This window comes from Taudactylus pleione, unplaced genomic scaffold, assembly GCF_031769625.1.
Source record: "Taudactylus pleione unplaced genomic scaffold, aTauple2 ptg001138l, whole genome shotgun sequence".
NCBI lineage: Eukaryota > Metazoa > Chordata > Amphibia > Anura > Myobatrachidae > Taudactylus > Taudactylus pleione.
This window is the reverse complement of record NW_028285539.1, coordinates 38478-60041: the sequence shown is the minus strand read 5'-3', so window position 1 is coordinate 60041 and position 21564 is coordinate 38478.

Sequence of the window (21564 nt, the reverse complement as noted above, 5' to 3'; positions counted from 1 at the left end):
GCCTGGGAGAAGATACTGGGGCTGTCTATGAAACCTTGGGATAATCGTGTCCATGTGTATTGTAAACATCTATATGTAAATGTGAATAGATACTGACAGTCAGGATGGAGAGGCACAGAGAAGAAAGCAGAACAGAGGTCAATGACAGTGAAATGGGTTGCATTTGGTGGGATCTGCATCAAAATGACAGCTGGATTTGGCACTACGGGGAATTGGCTCTCTACTACCTTATTAACACCTCTAAGGTCTTGTACCAGCCTATAGCCCCTCCCACCACTCTTCTTCACTGGAAAGATGGGACTGTTGGCTACACTAGCTGTACGGACTAAAATTCCTTGTTGTAACAATCGCTCAATTATTGGAAACACCCCTAATTCTACCTCCTGTTTTAGTGGGTACTGGGGAATTTTTGGAGCTTGCCTACCGTTTTTTAAGTTTACCATTACAGGGCTTACATTTGCCATTAATCCAGTGTCCTGTCCATCCTTAGTCCAAAGGGAATCTGGAATTAGGGACAACATTTTGTCTACTTGTGATGGGGTTTCATTTACAACTGTAGAGTGATACATCCTTTGAGGAGTGTCTAACATATCCCGCACCTCATATACCATTCTGTCTGGGATATCTAAATATACACCATCAGGGGTGCAATATATAACACATCCCATCTTAAATAACAAGTCTCTGCCCAGTAGGTTAGTAGGAGCCGCAGCAGCCAGAAGGAACGAATGTCTGGTATGCAACGGCCCAATAGTAACCTCTGTGGACTTTGTTAAAGGATAACGTTCCACTTTACCTGTTACACCCATTGTTGGTACTGTCTCATTGGTCACCTGTAAATTAACGGGAGATTTCATCACTGACCTGGTCGCCCCTGTGTCTACAAGAAAAGGATATTCAGTACCAGCTACCATCATGACCGGTTCTTCCCTAGTACTTCCCGTTAACCTGACTATCTGTAGACTACAGGTATGACCTGACTCCTAGCATTGGCTACCGTTCTCCAATAAAGCATTTACGGCTACAATTGGAGCTGGTGCCTGTTGAACATTTGCTGGCTTTTGTGCATATCCTTTATGGGGATATCTAAATTTTCCCTGATGTGGGATTCCTACTCCTTTTACTGTGCAGTTTCTACTTAAGTGTCCTTTTTGTTTACAGTTAAAGCATGTTCGTGTTTCGGGTGAAGACATGTGGTGTTGTGAGGTTTGCGCAGAGGGTAAAGGTGGTGGATATGGGTAAGGATAGGGAGGGTAAGGGTATTGTGGGGGATAAGAAGTTGGTGGATAGCCTGGGACCTGTGGTTGCATCGGGTTAGTGGGCTAGAGTTGCGTTTGTTGAGTGGGGTTAGTGAGAGTGGGTGTGTGTGCAAGCGTGTCTGTTGGCTGTGATGTTACCGTCATTCCCTCCAGAGCTTGTATACTGACAGCCATCAGTTTCTCGCTCTGGGCTTCTCTCTTTTTGGAGATGTTCTTATCATGTTCAATGGCGGTTTCTATGAGGGTATCTATTGTAAGTCCCCGCCAGCCAGGCTGTGAGGTCTGTACCCGAGTTTTCAAACTCTCTTTCAGACCGTCCACAAGTACTGTGACTATCATTCCCCGGTGGTGAGTGCTATCTTTAATATCCTCTATCCCAGTGTACTGGGTGATAGCCTGCAGAGCCCGATCGCAGTAATCTTCTGCAGTCTCACTCTCTTTCTGTTTAATTGTGAAAATTTTGTTCCAGTTAACTACTACTGGAAAATATATACCCAAGTGAGTTACTATGCGGGAAATGTTACCTTGGTTTACTTGATCTGTTAAGGGGACGTCACCATCCAATACACAATCCGTGATAAATTTTGTCACGTCGGTATTGCATGGCAGACAGGCCCTTAACACCACACGCCAATCTTTATTAGTGGGCTCATGTGAACTACCCAAATTTCTCAAAAATCTTTGACATTTGGCTAATTCCTTTTTGGGATCGGGGAAATCATTTATGATGGAATTTAGTTCTGCTCTTGTCCAAGGACAATGCATTACTACTTCCCTCGTGGGCACTATACCGTTTGCGTCCGCATTTCCAGTTGGAACAGTTATTGTCCGAATGGGATGCAGACCGGTAGCGCTGCTACCTTTGACCTGGTTACCTGGCTGGGGGTTTAATCTGCTGCTGCTACGTATGGTATTAACAACTTCCTCTATGGGTGCAGAGTGTGTTAACACTTCCCTTGCTGTTACCGATGGAGATGGCGGCACCACCCGTGATTGTGGTGATGCAGCATCTATCATTTGCACAGCATGGGAAATGGCAGACATTACAATAGGCTCATCATCCACATCATAAACATTTTCTTTAAGGTTGCTTAAGAGAGGGTACAATTTGTTTGTTACATTTTTATGGGTTTTTTTTTTTTTGACTGCACCTACACCCCCATCCGCATAGGGTGGTGGTGGTGCGCGTGAACCATCTGTACTACCTTTTGCGACGCTACCTTGCAGTGCGTGCGCGCTATTAAGCGATGCGTCCGCGGCACTATTTAGCGTCACCGGCGCATTGCCCGAGACTGTGCCCACGATGCCTGTTTGCGTCGCGGGTACCTCCTTCAGCCACATTTCCCCCTCGTGCTGCCACAGTTTTAAACATTCAAAGTATTTAATCTTTTTCTCTCGGGATCGCATCAAACTGATGTGATCCCGGACATTATCTAACACATTTTTATCAAAACTACCAATTCTGGGAAACGGTCTGACACTCTTCCTCGTCATATTAAACCATAAATCACAATACCTTATTGCATAAGTACCGTATTTGGTATGCATGATACGACGGGCCGATCCGATCGGCGCCTCCATTAGCAGCACATCATTGCCTAACATTTCTACTGTTTGCATGGCTCCCATTCTGGGACAACTCCTACGCTGTCCAATAAAAATTTAAACCGGTGAAAGACAATCAAGATACTTTCACTTACCTGCGGACGATTTAAGTCGGCGGCGCCCACACACCTGGATAAGATTTAGTAAGGCAACTTCCACACCTGGATAAGATTTGAAGAAGGCAACTTCCACACCCGGATAAGATTTAGTAAGGCAACTTCCAAGCCTATGAGAGTTTATATGTCGGCCACTCTCACGCACCTCTATACAACAAAAGACAACATGTACACCTGCTACTGTGTATAGAACGGTAAAGCTGCTTACCGAGCGACTAGGCTAACCCTTGCACCTAGCCCTTAAGGATCATACGATACCCTTAACTTTGTTCAACAAATATTCACTGTTACACACTTTTATCCTGCACAGAAAAATACACGTTTAACCCAGATATTGGTAATAGAAAAAAAAATGTAAACCTCAATGGCTTTGTTCAAACACGTGGCAGCACAACCGGAAGTACGTGTATACAATTGTGCGACTAGTCGCATACACAGTGATGCGACCAGACCCACGTGTTATTACCTTAACGCTATTATGCTACTCTAAACTTTTATCAACGAGAGAAAACAACTTTTCTCTCCTTGTCCCTGGATTCTGATCAGCGCTTCCTCTACACAATAACCGGCAGTACGCTCTCAGCAACACTGTGGTAATGAAAGACTAATGCGTCTCTCAAAAGGCGCCTCCACCCTTTTGCTGAGAGGGAACTGACCGAGTGTTACCATGTATCAGATAACGTGATAAACCTACGAGCCCCCAACTGTTGAATCGTGCAACTGAACCTTTAGTACATTCCTGCCTATAAACCTCTAAGATTCACATGCCTAGAACCTCTAAGACAAAACCTGCCTATACCTCCTAAAACCATAAGGTGTCGCTAATTAGCGCTGTGTTTTAATTATACCATTAATAAGACTCTAAGACAGTGGAATAGCGGTCCAGTGCGCTAAAGATTATTATTCAGGTAAAAGTACAGATGTTACCACGCTATGATCTAACAATGAGCACAAACTAAATTGTACAAACATTAGGTCATAAGGTACAGTCAATACATACGCGTGCGCTCTGGGACCAGATACCGGCATCAGTAATGAAACCTTCGTCGAAACAGCATAACAGGACCACCGCAGACTGGCATCTCGTTTCAGAGCACCCACATATATACCCGTACTGGGATAAGCAATACAATAGAATACGTTGGCAGGTTCTCATTGGTTCCTCTTCTTGCTTCTTCCGTTACGGTACAATTCATAGGTCAGTGCAAAGACTCAAACCAGCCTCTAACAGCCTGATTGTGTCCACTTTCCCGCTGCATAATAAATCTAGTCTAAACTATGGCATACAACATTTCAAGGAGTTATTCTCTCTATCATTCATATTTCATAGCCGCATGTTCTGATCTGATCTGATCCCGCATGTGGGACTTGTGGATGAAGCCCTTCTTTCGCTTTGCCAGGATTCCAGGGTGGTCAATCTGTTGAAATCAGACCACTACATTTTGGCCACCGTGCTCGATCCTAGGTTTAAAGCCTATGTGGTGTCTCTCTTTCCAGCCGAAACAAGCCTGCAGAGGTGCAAAGACCTGCTGGTGAAAACACTGTCAGCTGAAGCGGAACGTGACACGTCAACAGCTCCTTTTCCATTTTCTCCCGCAACTGGGGCTGCCAGGAAAAAACTTAGGTATCCTAAGCAACCCGCTGGCGGTGATGCAGGGCAGGCAGGACCAAGTTTGGACATCTGGTCCGGACTGAAGGACCTGGCAACAATTTCTGACATGTCTACTGTCACTGCATATGATACTGTCACCATTGACAGAATGGTGGAGGATTACATCGGTGACAGCATCCAAGTAGGCATGTCAGACAGTCCGTACCTGTACTGGCAGGAAAAAGAGGCAATTTGGAGGCCCCTGTACAAACTGGCTCTATTTTACCTGAGTTGCCCCCCCTCCAGTGTGTACTCCGAAAGAGTGTTTAGTGCAGCCGGGAACCTTGTCAGCGAAAGGCGTAGGAGGTTGCTTCCACAAAATGTGGAGAAGATGATGTTCATAAAAATGAATTATCAACTCTTCCAGGGAGACCAGCCTCCAGAACGTACAGAGGGACCTGTGGTGGTGGATTCCAGCGGGGACAAGTTAATACTCTGTGAGGATGAGGATGTACACAACACTGAAGAGGGTGAGGAATCGGTGGATGAGGACGACATCTTGCCTCCGTAGAGCCAGTTTATGCAGGGACAGATTAATTGCCAGCTTGTTTTGTGGGGGCCCAAACGAACCAATCATTTCAGCCACAGTCGTGTGGCAGACCCTGGCGCTGAAATGATTGGTTTGTTAAAGAGTGCATGTCCTGTTTATACAACATAAGGGTGGGTGGGAGGGCCCAAGGACAATTCCGTCTTGCACCTCTTTTTTTTCTTTGAATTATGTACTGTTTGGGGCCTAGTTTTTCAAACTGCCATCCTGTCTGCCACTGCAGTGTCACTCCTAGATGGGCCACGTGTTTGTGCCGCCCACTCGTGTCGCTTAGCATAGTCATCCATCTACCTCGGTGCAACCTTTTGGACATAAAAACACTATTGTGAGGTGTTCAGAATAGACTGGAAATTAGTGGGAATTAAGGTTTTTGAGGTTAATAATAGCATAGGAGCAGAAAAATCAACACATTCTGTGATTTTAGCTGTTTTTATGCTTTTTTAAAAAAAAATACAGATCCAAAACACAAAACCCAGAACCCAAAACACCGAAGGGTGGTTTTTGGCAAAACCAATCCAGATCCAAAACACGAAGAAAGATCCAGATCCAAAACCAAAACACAAAACACGAAAAGTGGCCGGTGCACACCCTTACCACAAACCACCTGCAGTGGCAAACGCAGGATTTCTAGGGGGGTGTCCAAATGCTTGATTTCTACTTCAGGGTCCATAGGGTATCCACAGGATACCTTGGGGTATAGGCGATGGCAGCATACATCGGGCACCTCAGAGCTAAAGTTTGCAGCCTCCCAGGATGCACTGGGGTCCCTCTCCTATACCCCGCCCCCGAGCCAAGGCATATCAGTTTCATAGGTGCCCAGCTCGAGTCGGAACACTATATTCAGCCCCTGAAGTTTATTTCAGATGAACTGTACAGCATAGACAGTCAGTTCAGACGTCTATGCTGTCGCTCTTTCACCTCGCCGGACCAGAACACTGGTACTGATCCGTGGATGCTGGTGGGTGTCTGGGGTCGCAGCTAGCGGTGACCCCAGAATATCCCTAACTGTAGCCAGATTCAAGGAGGTCAGGTAAGCGGAGGGTCCCCGCCGATTCACAGTCATTTTTCCTCAGGCAGGAGGCTCCCTGGGGACAGGCTGTGTGTGGAGCCAGGTACTGAACCTGCGCTTTCCACTAGACCACCAGGGACAGCGAGCTGCAGCAGGGTGGATATGCTCCAGCATCCCAGGGGTTAATAGCGTGCCAGGGGAGCGCGCCTTCCCTGTCTCACAGTTGGCGCCTCCCCCGCTGCACAGTGCCTTTCAACAGCTGTCTGGTGAACTGTGTCAGCGCTCCTCCCCCGGGCCCTCCTCCTCTCAGCTCCTTGGCGGACATTTTCTAGGAAGTGTGCAAACGCTGCTGGAGTTTGATACAGGTGGTATCGCGGTCCGGGTCCCCCCACATACCTCTCCTCCGATAAGGTCGGAGTGTGCAGCGCTGTTTCCTACCAGGCTCTGGTCTGTGTAGTTGATCACAGTGCTTGTAGTGCAGGTTATTTCATTATTTCTGCATTGTATGTGACTATATGCTAGTGCTGCCTGACTGTACTTTCACTTCTGACTGTCAGCCATTTTACTATCCCTGTTCTTTCTCTGCTAAAGCCCTTGCGGTGTGGTGTTCCAGGGTGTTCATTGCCTCACAGTAAACAAAGTGTTTTTCTATGTGGGGAGTCACATACGCTCCGTTTACACTCATCATGTCTTGGAGTGAACGTGAATATCCTCTTCAGCTAAAATTTACCACATGTAATGTACTGTTAGCGGAGGGAGATGTGAACAATGAGGGTTTATGCAGCTCATGTTATCTCATATCCCACCCGATTTCTGTCACTGCGCCTGTACAGGAACCACCCTGGGCTTGTTTTGCTAAGACACTTACAACCCTTGTGGGCCAGTTGGCGATGCTCCCTGCGTTTCCCCAGATGGGGTTATTGCAGCAGACGGTAGTCTCATCAGCCATGCAAGGGTTCCCCTGGCAGTCGATGATACCTCAGGGTCTCCCGGTTTCGCCCCCCCCAGGTCTCGCAGGAGCCTGTGTGGGTGAATTCATTGTCCACTACGGTACAGCACCTGACGGACGTTTTACAGGGGAGTCACCATTGCGGCCTTCTATGCAGCCTTTATTGTCTCAGACGGCTCAGCATGATGATGATGACATGACGTCTGATGACGGTGAAATTATTGACATTTCAGACCAAGAGCCCCTTCGTGCAAAGGAGGCGGAGTCTAAATCTAAAGTCTATATACCTGGCCTTAAACGGGCAGTCCGTGCGGCCTTGGTTATTGAGGATGAGGATCCCCCCGTGGCCAAATCTAAATACGCCTTCTTTAAGGATGTTAAGGGAGGTGCCACTGTATTTCCTCTATTTGGTCAATTAGTGGATCAGGGGAGGCGTGGAAAAATCCGGGTAAGTGGTTCCAGCCTCAAAAACGCTTGGCCTTTGCATACCCATTTGCGGATAATTATTTCTCCAAAAGGGAAACACCTCCACAGGTGGATTCTCATGTCACACGCCTAGTAAGGAGTGCTACATTGCCAATGCCCTCCATGTCTTCCTTAAAGGATGTTATGGATCACAAGGTGGAAATTTGCCTAAAATCCATTTATTCCCTTGCTGGAGGGGCTTCCAGACTGGCTATGGCCGTGTTCTGGGTTGCCAGAGCCATGGAGCGGTGGGCAGATAGCTTGGAGGCGTCTCTGGACACTTGAGTCTTCTCCTGAGCAGGTGGAGTTAGTGGGCAATCTCAGAGACTCGGCCATGTACATCAATGAGGCAGCCTTAGATATAGGTCTCCTCACTTCCAGAATCTCCTCGGCAGCAATAGCGGCTCGCCACTCCCAGTGGTTGCGCTCTTGGAAAGCGGATGCAGATTCCAAGAAGGGATTGGAATGCTTGCCTTTTAATGGACAAGTCCTGTTTGGTCCTGATCTGGACAAAATTGTGGCCACGCTGGCAGCAGCTAAATCTGCATCAGGGTCTGGTACTTCAGCCTTATAGGGCCCAGGATAAGTCCAAGATACAGTCCTTCCCAGACAGTTGGGTAACAGGAAATCTGCCAAGCCAAAGAAGCAGGCTTGGAGTACAAGACATCCTACTCCCAAGTCGGACGATAAGCCTTCAGCCTGACGGGACGAGCCTCCCCTTGGGAGACCCCAGAGTGGGAGGCCGCCAGCTTCAGTTCGCTCAGTGCTGGTACCTGACTACCAAGGACACTTGGGTACAAAAGGTGGTCTCTCGGGGGTATGCCCTCTCCTTCCAGTGAAGGCCTCCCAGACAGTTTTTCACCACATGTCTTCCGTCATATCAGGACAAGGCCCTGGAACTCCAGAAAGTGTTGCACTCTATGCTCCAGGTTGGAGTTATAGTGCCTGTTCCGTTACCCCAGAGGGGCACGGGATTATATTCCAATCTCTTTCTGGTGCAGAAACCCAATGGGTCCTACCGGCCCATCCTCAACCTCAAATCCCTCAACAAGTCCTTGAGGGTCCCTCCTTTCAGGATGGAGACCCTGCGGTCTATTATTCTGGCAATGGAGCCTGAGGATTTCATGGTGTCGTTGGACATTCAGGACGCCTACCTGCATGTCCCTATTATCTTAGCACACCAGCAATTTCTCAGGTTTGCAGTGCTCGACCAACATTTCCAGTTCCAGGCACTGCCCTTTGGTCTGGCCACAGTGCCTCGAGTCTTTACCAAAGTCATGGCGGCCCACCTGCGGATGCAGAGGATCCCCTTGTTGCCTTATCTGGACAACCTTCTGTGGTTAGCAGGGTCTCCAGAGATCCTCCAGCGCCATCTGCAACTGACAATCTCTGTGTTGCAGAACCACGGCTGGTTGATAAACTGGAAGAAGTCCACCCTGGTTCCCTCGCACAGGATGCTCCATCTCGGGGCCCTGTTGGACTCTCAACAACAGAAGATCTTTGTGACAGAGGAAAAGATCTCTGCATTACAGGCAAAGGACGCAGTTGCCTTCAGAGCTGCTTGGTCTGTTTACTCGGCGATGAGGTTACAGGGCTCCATGGTGTCAATGCTCGACATGGTGGAATATGCCCAGTTTCACTCCAGACCTCTGCAGAAATTGATCCTCTCCAGATGGAATGGGTTGCCCCATCGAATAAAGACACAGACCATGGTGCTATCTCCGGAGGTACGTCTGTCTCTGGCCTGGTAGCTGCAGACGGCTCACCTGAACAAGGGATGCCCCTTTTGGGTGGTGAACTGGCTCTTTCTGACAATGGACGCCAGTCTCCGAGGCTGGGGAGCAGTGATGGGTCCACACTTGTTCCAGGGCAGGTGGACACCAGCAGAATCTGTGCTTCCAATAAATATCTTGGAACTTCGGGCGGTGTTCAAAGCTCTCCAGCAAGCAAGACGTTCTCCACAGAAAACCCATGCAGGTACAATCAGACAACACCACCACGGTGGCTTACATAAACCGCCAAGGAGGAACCAGAAGTCAGGCGGCACCAACAGAGGTGTCCGCATTCTGACTTGGGTGGAGGGCAATCTCCCTGCCATCTCGGCAGTGTTCATACCAGGAGTCCTAAACTGGGAAGCGGACTTTCTCAGTCGTCAAGACATGCATTCAGGAGAATGGTCTCTCCACCAGGAGGTGTTTCACCTCCTGGTGGACAGATGGGGCCTTCCAGAGATAGACCTCATGGCCTCCCGACACAACAACAAGCTGCCTATGTACGGGACGAGGAGGCTCTTCTGGTAGACACTGTCAGTCCGGTGACCCTTCCAGTTTGCGTACCTCTATCCTCCGTTCTCCCTTCTTCCTTGAGTGAATTGAAAATTCAAGCAAGAAGGAGGCATGCTCCAGCGTGGCCCAGACGTCACTGGTACTCAGATCTTCAGAGTCTCTCCATAGACACTCCGATGCTGTTGCCTCAACTACCGGACCTGTTGTCTCAAAGTCCTTGCCATTACCCGGCCCTGAGTCGTTTGTCTTTGACGGCGTGGCTGTTGAGACAGTCCTCTTAAGGTCCAGGGGTTTTTCGAGCTCTGTAGTTAACACCATGCTCAGAGATCAGAAGCCTGCATCTGCAAGTATTTACCACAGAGTGTGGCATACTTTCTTTGAATGGTGTCGCCCTAGAGGCTATGATCCTTAGGTGTTCAGGATATCCAGGGATTTGGCTTTCCTACAGGTGGGCTTAGATCACGGTCTTCGCCTTGCTTCCCTGAAGGTGCAAATTTCTGCCCTGTCAGTGTGGTTTCAGCGTAGGATTGCTACTCTTCCTGATGTCCGCACCTTTCTGCAAGGTGTACTTCGTATTCAGTCTCCCCTTGTTCCACCAGTGGCTCCTTGGGATTTGGCTGTGGTCCTGAGGGCTCTACAAGGACCACCATTTGAACCACTGGGCTCAGTGGATTTAAAATGGCTTACAGTTAAGACTGTGTTTCTTCTGGCCATTGCTTCGGCCAGAAGGGTCTCAGAATTGGGGGCTCTCTCATGTCGCCCTCCCTTTGTAATTTTTCATAGGGACAGGGCGGTGCTTCGCACTCGACCTGGTTTCCTACCAAAGGTGGTATCTAGTTTCCACATTAACGGGGAAATTATAGTACCGGCCTTTAATTCCCTAGACCTCTCAGCTGGTGAGGCCTACTTGAATGTGGTACATTCTCTAAGGATTTATGTTGACCGTACCAATTCATTTAGGAAGTCGGACTCCTTGTTTGTCCCCTATGGCTTCCGTAAGAAGGGTTGACCTGCCACTAAGCAAACTTTGGCAGGATGGATTTGCATGGCGATTTCTGAGGCTTACATTCATGAAGGCCTTCCTGTTCCATCCTCTGTTAAAGCTCATTCCACTAGGTCTGTGGGTCCTTCGTGGGCAGCTCACCGTGGTGCCTCTGCTGTTCAGCTTTGCAAGGCAGCCACGTGGTCTTCTGTCCTTTGTGAGGTATTATGCATTTGACACCTTCGCCTCTCAGGATGCTTCCTTCGGGTGGCGTATTCTCCTTTCAGCACTTTGGCGTCCCCACCCTTAAAGGATACTGCTTTGGGACATCCCCAAGGTATCCTGTGGATACCCTATGGACCCTGAAGTAGAAAATATGAGATATGGTAAGAACTTAACCTTGTTATATCTATTTCTACGAAGTCCATAGGGTTCCACAGGACTCCCGCCCTGTCGCACCTGTACTGCAGATGGACTTTACTCTGGTCACCGGTTTTTCCGTCTCCTTCTGGTGAGAATGTGATTCTTGTGTGTTCCAGACTTTCTTCTATCTCTTTTTCTCCTCCTCCAGCCTATTGCTTGTTACATAACTGATTTGCCTTGCATCCTGGGAGGCTGAAAACTTTATCTCTGAGGTGCCCGATGTCTGCCGCCATCGCCTATACCCCAAGGTATCCTGTGGAACCCTATGGACTTCGTAGAAATAGAGATAACAAGGGTAAGTTCTTACCATATCTCATATTTTTAGAGTGCGTGTGGCCAGTCCATGAAGAGGGCATAAATAGCACTTAACCAGCTTTAATATGTGTGATACAAAGTGTATTGTGTGTAATAATTCCAGCATATACAGGATCAGCGATAACTGTAAAGGCACACATCCACTGGCCAATTTCTATGAGCGATAATGATATTGTTCAATCGCTCATGAATCATGCATGCACGCTCTCGCTACCCGGCATTAGGGGCGGATCGGGGGACGTGATGATGCAATCGCGTTATCGTGGTCCCGCTACATAATCCCAAGATTATAGGCATTGTGAAGAAGGGGCATGATGACTGCGGGTGTGGGGTCCGGGGGTAGGTGGGCCGGCTTGGAGTCTTGCTCGCTTTTCCGGGAGCGCCACCCGACTTTCGGGAAACTACGGCTATTTCAGTAGAGTAAGGAAGTCTGGCTTAGAGTTTGCACCAGCATTTCCTCCCTTTTTTTTGCACAGTACTGTGGGCCTGATTCAGCACGCATCGAAAGTCTGCAATTGCATGCCACCGCACCATAATTTGAAGACGCCCAGCACTTCATAAAGACAGCCCTTTACCTTCACTCACATCCATAATGTGCAAGATTGCGAAAACATTGGTACAATCGAGGACCATCGGACCAATACACAGAATAATGGTTGACCTGACCCTCCCGCAGGAATTGCTAAACTTCCTGCATGCAGTGAGGCCTCGGGCTGCCTATGGGTTCACTGTGGATAATTTATGCACGCCCCTGCAATGCCGTTTGAACGCACTGACACGCCTGCGTACGCATGACCACCCTCCTGTCACCACCCACAAACGGCACTTCCTGCCAATCACTGAGTAATGGGTCTGCGTACTGCCTGCAATCGCATTCCCTATCGCTGCGCCTCATGCGCACTGCGTCTTATATGCATGCGCAGATTGTGAAAATCGCCTGCGTGCGTCTTAGCACTTGCGATCCGTGCTGAATCAGGTCCTGTGTTTTAGCATGGTAGCACCTCTTATTATGCCCTATTCTCTAACTCCCTGCACTTCTCACTCCCTCCTTCCTTCCCTCTTTCTCTCACTCCCTCCTTCCTTCCCTCTCTCTCACTCCTTCCTTCCCTCTCTCTCACTCCCTCCTTCTCTCTCTCTCACTCCTTCCTTCCCTCTCTCTCACTCCTTCCTTCCCTCTCTCTCACTCCCTCCTTACCTCTCTCTCACTCCTTCCTTCCCTCTCTCTCACTCCTTCCTTCCCTCTCTCTCACTCCCTCCTTCCTTCCCTCTCTCACCCCTGCACCTCACTCCCTCCTTCCTTCTCTCTCTCACCCCTGCACCTCTCACTCCCTCCTTCCGTCCCTCTCTCACCCCTGCACCTCACTCCCTCCTTCCTTCCCTCTCTCACCCCTGCACCTCTCACTCCCTCCTTCCTTCCCTCTCTCACCCCTGCACCTCTCACTCCTTCCTTCACTCTCTCACCCCTGCACCTCTCACTCCTTCCTTCACTCTCTCACCCCTGCACCTCTCACTCCCTCCTTCCTTCTCTCTCTCACCCCTGCACCTCTCACTCCCTCCTTCCTTTCCTCTCCTCTCTCACCCCTACACCTCTCACTCCCTCCTTCCTTCCCTCTCTCACCCCTGCACCTCTCACTCCTTCCTTCCCTCTCTCACCCCTGCACCTCTCACTCCCTCCTTCCTTCCCTCTCTCACCCCTGCACCTCACTCCCTCCTTCCTTCTCTCTCTCACCCCTGCACCTCTCACTCCCTCCTTCCGTCCCTCTCTCACCCCTGCACCTCACTCCCCCCTTCCTTCCCTCTCTCACCCCTGCACCTCTCACTCCCTCCTTCCTTCCCTCTCTCACCCCTGCACCTCTCACTCCTTCCTTCCCTCTCTCACGCCTGCACCTCTCACTCCCTCCTTCCTTCTCTCTCTCACCCCTGCACCTCTCACTCCTTCCTTCCCTCTCTCACCCCTGCACCTCTCACTCCCTCCTTCCTTCCCTCTCTCACCCCTGCACCTCTCACTCCTTCCTTCCCTCTCTCACCCCTGCACCTCTCACTCCCTCCTTCCTTTCCTCTCCTCTCTCACCCCTACACCTCTCACTCCCTCCTTCCTTCCCTCTCTCACCCCTGCACCTCTCACTCCTTCCTTCCCTCTCTCACCCCTGCACCTCTCACTCCCTCCTTCCTTTCCACTCCTCTCTCACCCCTGCACCTCTCACTCCCTCCTTCCTTCCCTCTCTCACCCCTGCACCTCTCACTCCTTCCTTCCCTTTCTCACCCCTGCACCTCTCACTCCCTCCTTCCTTCTCTCTCTCACCCCTGCACCTCTCACTCCCTCCTTCCTTTCCTCTCCTCTCTCACCCCTGCACCTCTCACTCCCTCCTTCCTTCCCTCTCTCACCCCTGCACCTCTCACTCCCTCCTTCCTTCTCTCTCACCCCTGCACCTCTCACTCCCTCCTTCCTTTCCTCTCCTCTCTCACCCCTGCACCTCTCACTCCCTCCTTCCTTCTCTCTCTCACCCCTGCACCTCTCACTCCCTCCTTCCTTCTCTCTCTCACCCCTACACCTCTCACTCCCTCCTTCCTTCCCTCTCTCACCCCTGCCCCTCTCACTCCCTCCTTCCTTCCCTCTCTCACCCCTGCACCTCTCACTCCTTCCTTCCCTCTCTCACCCCTGCACCTCTCACTCCCTCCTTCTTTTCCTCTCCTCTCTCACCCCTGCACCTCTCACTCCCTCCTTCCTTCCCTCTCTCACCCCTGCACCTCTCACTCCTTCCTTCCCTTTCTCACCCCTGCACCTCTCACTCCCTCCCTATGCTGCCCACTGCCTTCTTCCTTCCCTCTCTCACTCCTGCACCCCTCCTTCCCTCTCTCACCACTCCCTCCATCCTTCCCTCACCCTGCACCACTCACTCCCGCCTTCCTTCCCTCACCCCTGCACCTCTCACTTCCTCCTTCCTTCCCTCTCTCGCCCCTGCACCTCTCACTCCTTCCTTCCCTTTCTCACCCCTGCACCTCTCACTTCCTCCTTTCTTCCCTCTCCCCTCTCTCACCCCTGCACCTCTCACTCCCTCCTCCCTATGCTGCTCACTGCCTTCTTCCTTCCCTCTCTCACTCTTGCACCCCTCCTTCCCTCTCTCACCACTCCCTCCATCCTTCCCTCACCCTGCACCACTCACTCCCGCCTTCTTTCCCTCACCCCTGCACCTCTCACTTCCTCCTTCCTTCCCTCTCTCCCCCCTGCACCTCTCACTCACTCCTTCCTTCCCTCTTTCACTTAGCGTTCCCGCTAAGCTGTTTTACTGGGCGCTGCACCCTGCCCTCCTTCTGGAGGGCAAAAAGCGCCCTGCCCTTCTTCTGGAGGGAAAAAATCGCCCTGTCCTCCTTCTGGAGGGCAAAAATCGCCCTGCCCTCACCGCGCAGCGCACCACTAAGACAGCCTGCTGGTGCCATCTTCACCCGCGGGTCGCAGTGTCCCGTGGGTGGGGAAATGTGCGGTGACCCGGTCACCGCCGATGAATAGACGCTGGGTGCATGCGCCTGGCATCTATTCTACCTATCAGCAGCGCTTGGGGGCTGCCCGGCATGTCCGTAAGTGCTGGGCACACCCCCAAGAGTGACGAAAAGGTGACGTGTCTTATAGACACGCCCTCTTTTCAATGGCCATGCCCCCTTTTGGGGTGCGCTCGCTTTGGCGCACGCAGAAGTGTCCCCCTCTAGCTCCGGCGCCCTGCCTGCCACCGGAGCTAGAGTGAACACTACTCACCCCTGCACCTCTCACTCCCTCCATCCTTCCCTCACCCCTGCACCTCTCACGCCCTCCATCCTTCCCTCACCCCTGCACCTCTCACGCCGTCCATCCTTCCCTCACCCCTGCACCTCTCACACCCTCCATCCTTCCCTTACCCCTGCACCTCTCACGCCCTCCATCCTTCCCTTACCCCTGCACCTCTCACTCCCTCCATCCTTCCCTAACCCCTGCACCTCTCACTCCCTCCATCCTTCCCTAACCCCTGCACCTCTCACGCCCTCCATCCTTCCCTCACCCCTGCACCTCTCACGCCGTCCATCCTTCCCTCACCCCTGCACCTCTCACTCCCTCCATCCTTCCCTCACCCCTGCATCTCTCACTCCCTCCATCCTTCCCTTACCCCTGCACCTCTCACTCCCTCCATCCTTCCCTCACCCCTGCACCTCTCATGCCCTCCATCCTTCCCTCACCCCTGCACCTCTCACGCCGTCCATCCTTCCCTCACCCCTGCACCTCTCACTCCCTCCATCCTTCCCTCACCCCTGCACCTCTCACACCCTCCATCCTTCCCTTACCCCTGCACCTCTCACTCCCTCCATCCTTCCCTCACCCCTGCACCTCTCACGCCCTCCATCCTTCCCTCACCCCTGCACCTCTCACGCCGTCCATCCTTCCCTCACCCCTGCACCTCTCACTCCCTCCATCCTTCCCTTACCCCTGTACCTCTCACGCCCTCCATCCTTCCCTCACCCCTGCACCTCTCACTCCCTCCATCCTTCCCTCACCCCTGCACCTCTCACGCCCTCCATCCTTCCCTCACACCTGCACCTCTCACGCCCTCCATCCTTCCCTCACCCCTGTACCTCTCACTCCCTCCATCCTTCCCTCACCCCTGCACCCCTCACTCTCTCCTTCCTTCACTAACCCCTGCACCTCTCACTCCCTCCATCCTTCCCTCACACTACACCCCTCACTCCCCCCTTCCTTCTCGTACTGCCTAGAAACTCATGTGCATTTTTTGCAAATGCGCATGCACAAAAAAAATCAGAAAGCCCCTACAGCGCCTGCGTAAAGCAGAGCCTACACACAAAGGTGTTGCAACAGGGTCAGACGGTATCAGAAATGGAGCGGCAAAGTGATGGCCTTTCCGGGGAGGTGACTGGTAGGTGGCCTGAAGTGAATGCAGAATAAGTCTGTCTCAGGGGCGTGTTATGGAAGTGTTGCGGGCATGTAGATAATAGCAGCTACGTTCCTAGATGCACAGTTGGCTCCACAGAAAGTGGGCGTCTCAGTGCTTGCACATTCAGGCCCACACTTGTACACCAGGGTCACGGAGAAACTAGCATGTGCATATTATCGCTGCCACAGACAGATGCAAGAGCGGATGCAGCAGTGTTCACCTCTGAATGTTTGTGTGAATGATCGTTATCATTATATATTTTTTTTATTTATTTCTATAGTAACATATTTCATATTATTGGTAATAATTTTGTCACACTTCGCTCTGGCAAGAAAGTTAATATGGGTTTCAGGGAAACAGTTAAGCTTAATTCAAAGCCGTATGGCAGGTGCAGTTTCTCCGTCCAAGTATGGCCTCCCATGCCTGCGTCTGTGCGCCTGTGTACGCAGCCACTTTCATTGACACTACCACTGAATGGACCATTTTTGTGTGTATGTCTATCCACCTCCCAGTCACCGCTGGGAATGCCCATCACCTTTCCACAACATTGTAGAATAAAATAATAGCTTACACACAGAGATACCATAGTGCTACAAAAGCGCCTATAATATATTAATAGCCCTCATAACCCCATTACATTAAAAGCTCTTAAGGTGCCCACACACATACCGATGTGCTCACGATACGATTTTATGGCCAATTTCCTCATTAACTTTCACGGGAGCTCCCTTGCCGTCGTGATCACGATTTTGGAAAAAAGACACCCAATCTGTCTTACGATCTCACGATCTATCGGATCGTACGCATCTTGAGATTGGCCATAACAAATCGTGAGTTGAAAAAAAAAATAAAACAGGCTCTTGACTATTGGAGGGAAATTTAAATAGCCATAACAATGGGAGGGGCTAGCTTGGGAGTATAAAAAAAGCAGGCACCCTAAACTCTGTGTACATTCTGCTCTGCTACTAGATGAGGCTAGGTGTATTCCTTGTGAATCCTGTACATTGCTACTGTGCTCTTTGTATTTGGCTTGGCTTATACAAAGTTCATTCTACCTGCAAGTGTGTGCTACCTACCTGCATTCTATCCTGTTCCTGAATTCTTTACTGATGCGTCCCTATCAGTATAAAGTGTTGGTCGCTGAAGCCGGGGTCCGGGAGGTTTGGAAGAGGGCCCAGCGAAGAAGGACGAGAGCATGCTGGACCAAGGAGTGGCTGCTACAAAGGGATACCCGCTCTCACATGTCCCTGCTGATAGAGATCAAGGAGAACAACTCGGAGGACTATCGGAACTATCTGCGCATGGATGACGCCAGCTTCCAAGAATTGCTGCATCTGGTGACCCCCCACATCAAGAGACAGGACACAAGGTGGCGGAGGGCAATCCCTGCTGAAGACAGACTGGTGGCTACCCTAAGGTACCTGGCTACAGGAAGGTCACTGGAAGACCTAAAGTTTGGGACACTCATCTCACCTCAGTCCTTGGGCGTCATCATTCCGGAGACCTGCAAAGCCATCGTAAAAGTGCTACAGTACCAGTATTGCAAGGTAAGTTTAAAAAAAACACCACACATTGGTTTCTTGTGTAAAGAAAAAATTTTTTTTTTTTTTTTTCTAAAACAAAGAAAAAAATAGCCTTCATTAAGTACAATGTGCACTGACCTGCAGGCAACTGAAAGTGTGCACTAAACTGTGTGCAAAATACTTTTTTTATTACAACTTTACAAAAGAACATTATCACCAAATTTTATGAATCCCAATAGGTAGCTGGCTGTATGTGATAGGGTGGGTCAGACGCCAGTTTGAACAGGCCAATACACACATGGCACAAGTACACATTGTGGCCCCGGTTTCCAGCAATGTGTACTTGTGCCATGTGCGTAGTGACCTTGTTCAAATGGCGTCATCACCACCCTATCCCATGCAGCAAGCACCTATTAGAATTCATAAAATTTGGTGATATTAAAATCAAGAAAAAATTTACATCTCTGTATATTGGGGCGACTCATCTGCTGCATCCAGCAGAGCATTATACAAGGTGGTGCTGGTGCTTGGGGTGCTTGGTGGGGGAGTAATATCTAACTGGGCAGGGGGGGGCAGACATACCTATTTGGGGCAGGGGAAAATAGCATTGGATCTGCAATGTATGTCGAATTTGAGATATTTTTGCTCATACAGCGACTTAAGAGGTCGTAGTTTAACCTTAAAAAATGTCTGCATCCAGATTTCTCAATGTGCTGTTCACATGAGCTGTGAAATCATCAATTGCATCTGGGGGTTCCTGCAGCAGCCGTTCTGCGTTTTGTAAAAAATGGTCCTCACGTTCTGTCAAATTCTCCTTTCTGCCTTATTTTTTTTTCTTTTTTTGGGGTTGTTGAGAAGATGAGGGTCCAGGTGGAACTTGACTTTCCACTTGTGTGCTATTCTCCAGATCACTGTCGCCACCGAGCAGACTGAGGTCCAGTGTGGATGCTAAATCAGGGTCTTGGTTGGGAGTCTATATAGGGAAAAAAGATATAAAAATATTATAGTCATGTTTTAACATCTTTTTTACTATTTTTACAGTTTCCTAACACCGTGGAGGAGTGGACCAGCATCGTGGAAGATTTTGAACAACGTTGGAATTTCCCTAACTGCGGAGGAGCCATCGATGGGAAACACATCTGCATCAACCCACCTGCCAACACCGGATCATATTACTACAACTACAAAGGATTCTTCAGCATCGTTCTCATGGCAGTGGTGAATGCCAACTACGAATTTCTGTTTGTGGATGTCGGCAAGAATGGGCGTGCTTCGGATGGTGGGTCCTTCAAAAAGACGTCTTTCTACCAGAGACTCGCCAACAAAACCCTCAACCTGCCCTCACTGGACGAGACAAAGCACGGCCTAAATTACGTTTTCGTTGCAGACGAGGCTTTTGCATTACATGAACATGTGATGAAGCCATTTGCACACAGGGGCCTGACCAGAGAGAAAAGGATATACAACTACCGTCTATCCCGGGCACGGCGCATTGTGGAAAATGCGTTTGGAATAATGAGCAACCGCTTCCGCATTTTCCACACCACCATCAATCTACATGTGGAGAAGATAGACTGGGTCGTGATGGCGTGCTGTGTGCTGCACAACTTTCTGAGAAGAAAATCTACTCAACGAGGACCAGTCCCAGCTAGACCAGAAGATGTAGGACCCCTGGAGGACATTGAACATTTGACATCTGTGTCTGCACCAACAACTACAACAACATCCACCGCACGTGCCAAAGAAGTGAGGGAGGAGTACATGACCTATTTCAATGGACCAGGTTCTGTACCATGGCAGGAGGACTATCTGTGAACTACTGACTAAATTGGACATTTGGGATTTAACAACAAAAACATTAAGGATTTTGGTTTAAACTGTGTCACTACTTACCAAGACTTCTGCAACCTCCTCATCTCCCTCACGCTCAGACATCAAGATGATTGATTCCCTTTGAGGCTCTTGTTCACTGATGAATGACATCATTTGGTAGTACCACAGCGCAGGAGTATATATTTCATCTGTAGCCGCTCCTGATTTTTTGGAGTCATCCACCTTCTTTTTTTCTTTGATGTATACTGTCCTGAGAATTTGTATCTTTTGCCGTACAGTTTTCAGGTCTGCATCAGATATGTATTTTTTTGTATACACCAACAGTTCCTCGAGTGCAGCCAACTTCTGAGAACTGATCTTCCACAGACAGTCTTTCGAGTGCAGGATTTCAATGAATCCTGTAACGAATTCACGTTCTGAATCCATGGACATTATCTATGAATAAGAAAAAGAAGGACATTTAATTATTTGTGTATATAGTTTTGTTAAATGTAATGTTGTTATAGTTCACATTTTTAATGTTTTAGTATTTTCTTTTTTACAGGTTTTTAAAGGTTTGTTATGGTATTCTAATCATGTTTTCTTTTACAGGAATGTTATGTGTTTATTGCTTGGTAATATAATGTTTTTCTTTGTTTGACAGTATGGGTTTTCCACCTTTGGGCCTGTCGTTGTGGTAGAACTACAGATCCCAGGATGCCCTAAAAACAGTTTCAAAGGTGGGTGGCAGGTCATCCTGGGATCTGTAGTTCCACAACAGCTGGAGACCGAAAGGTAGAAGACCCCCAGCTTTAAATAATGTGTGTTTTTAAATGTAATGTATGGTGTTTTTTTTGTAAAAAACGTGTTTATTTATTTATTTATTTGAGGTATTACACACATTGGTGGGCAGTGGGAGCTTAATGCATGACCCAGCCACCGCCCACCTCAATACGACGGGCGGTGGCTGGGTCATGCATTTATTACCTGGGGGCACACATTGGTGGGCAGTGGGGGAGCTTAATGCATGACCCAGCCACCGCCCGCCTCAATACGGCGGGCGGTGGCTGGGTCATGCATTTATTACCTGGGGGCACACATTGGTGGGCAGTGGGGGAGCTTAATGCATGACCCAGCCACCGCCCGCCTCAATACGGCGGGCGGTGGCTGGGTCATGCATTTATTACCTGGGGGCACACATTGGTGGGCAGTGGGGGAACTTAATGCATGACCCAGCCACCGCCCGCCTCAATACGGCGGGCGGTGGCTGGGTCATGCATTTATTACCTGGGGGCACACATTGGTGGGCAGTGGGGAGCACATATTGGTGGTCAGTGTGGTTGCATTTAAACTGTACAAATACTCACCAAATATACAACAAAACAAAAATCCAGTGTGCAGGCTCCCAAAGTGCGGCTGTCTTGCTCCATACACGATGCTGCACAAGACGGCGATGGGGCGTGTCCAGGCTTCTGTCAGTCAAATTCCGCATTGTGTGATGAATCGTACGATTCATCGTGAGGAAAAAAACCCTCATGATCGGCGTCCATCGTGTTCATGGTTGGCTAATCTGCCCTACAGCACGGCAGATCAGAAGATGCGATATACGACTAGCGGGGACGCGCATCGGCATCGTGCTCGTGAGTATAAACTCACGATTTGTACTTTTTTTTACCCGATTCGTCGAAATCGGCCAAATCGTGTAAA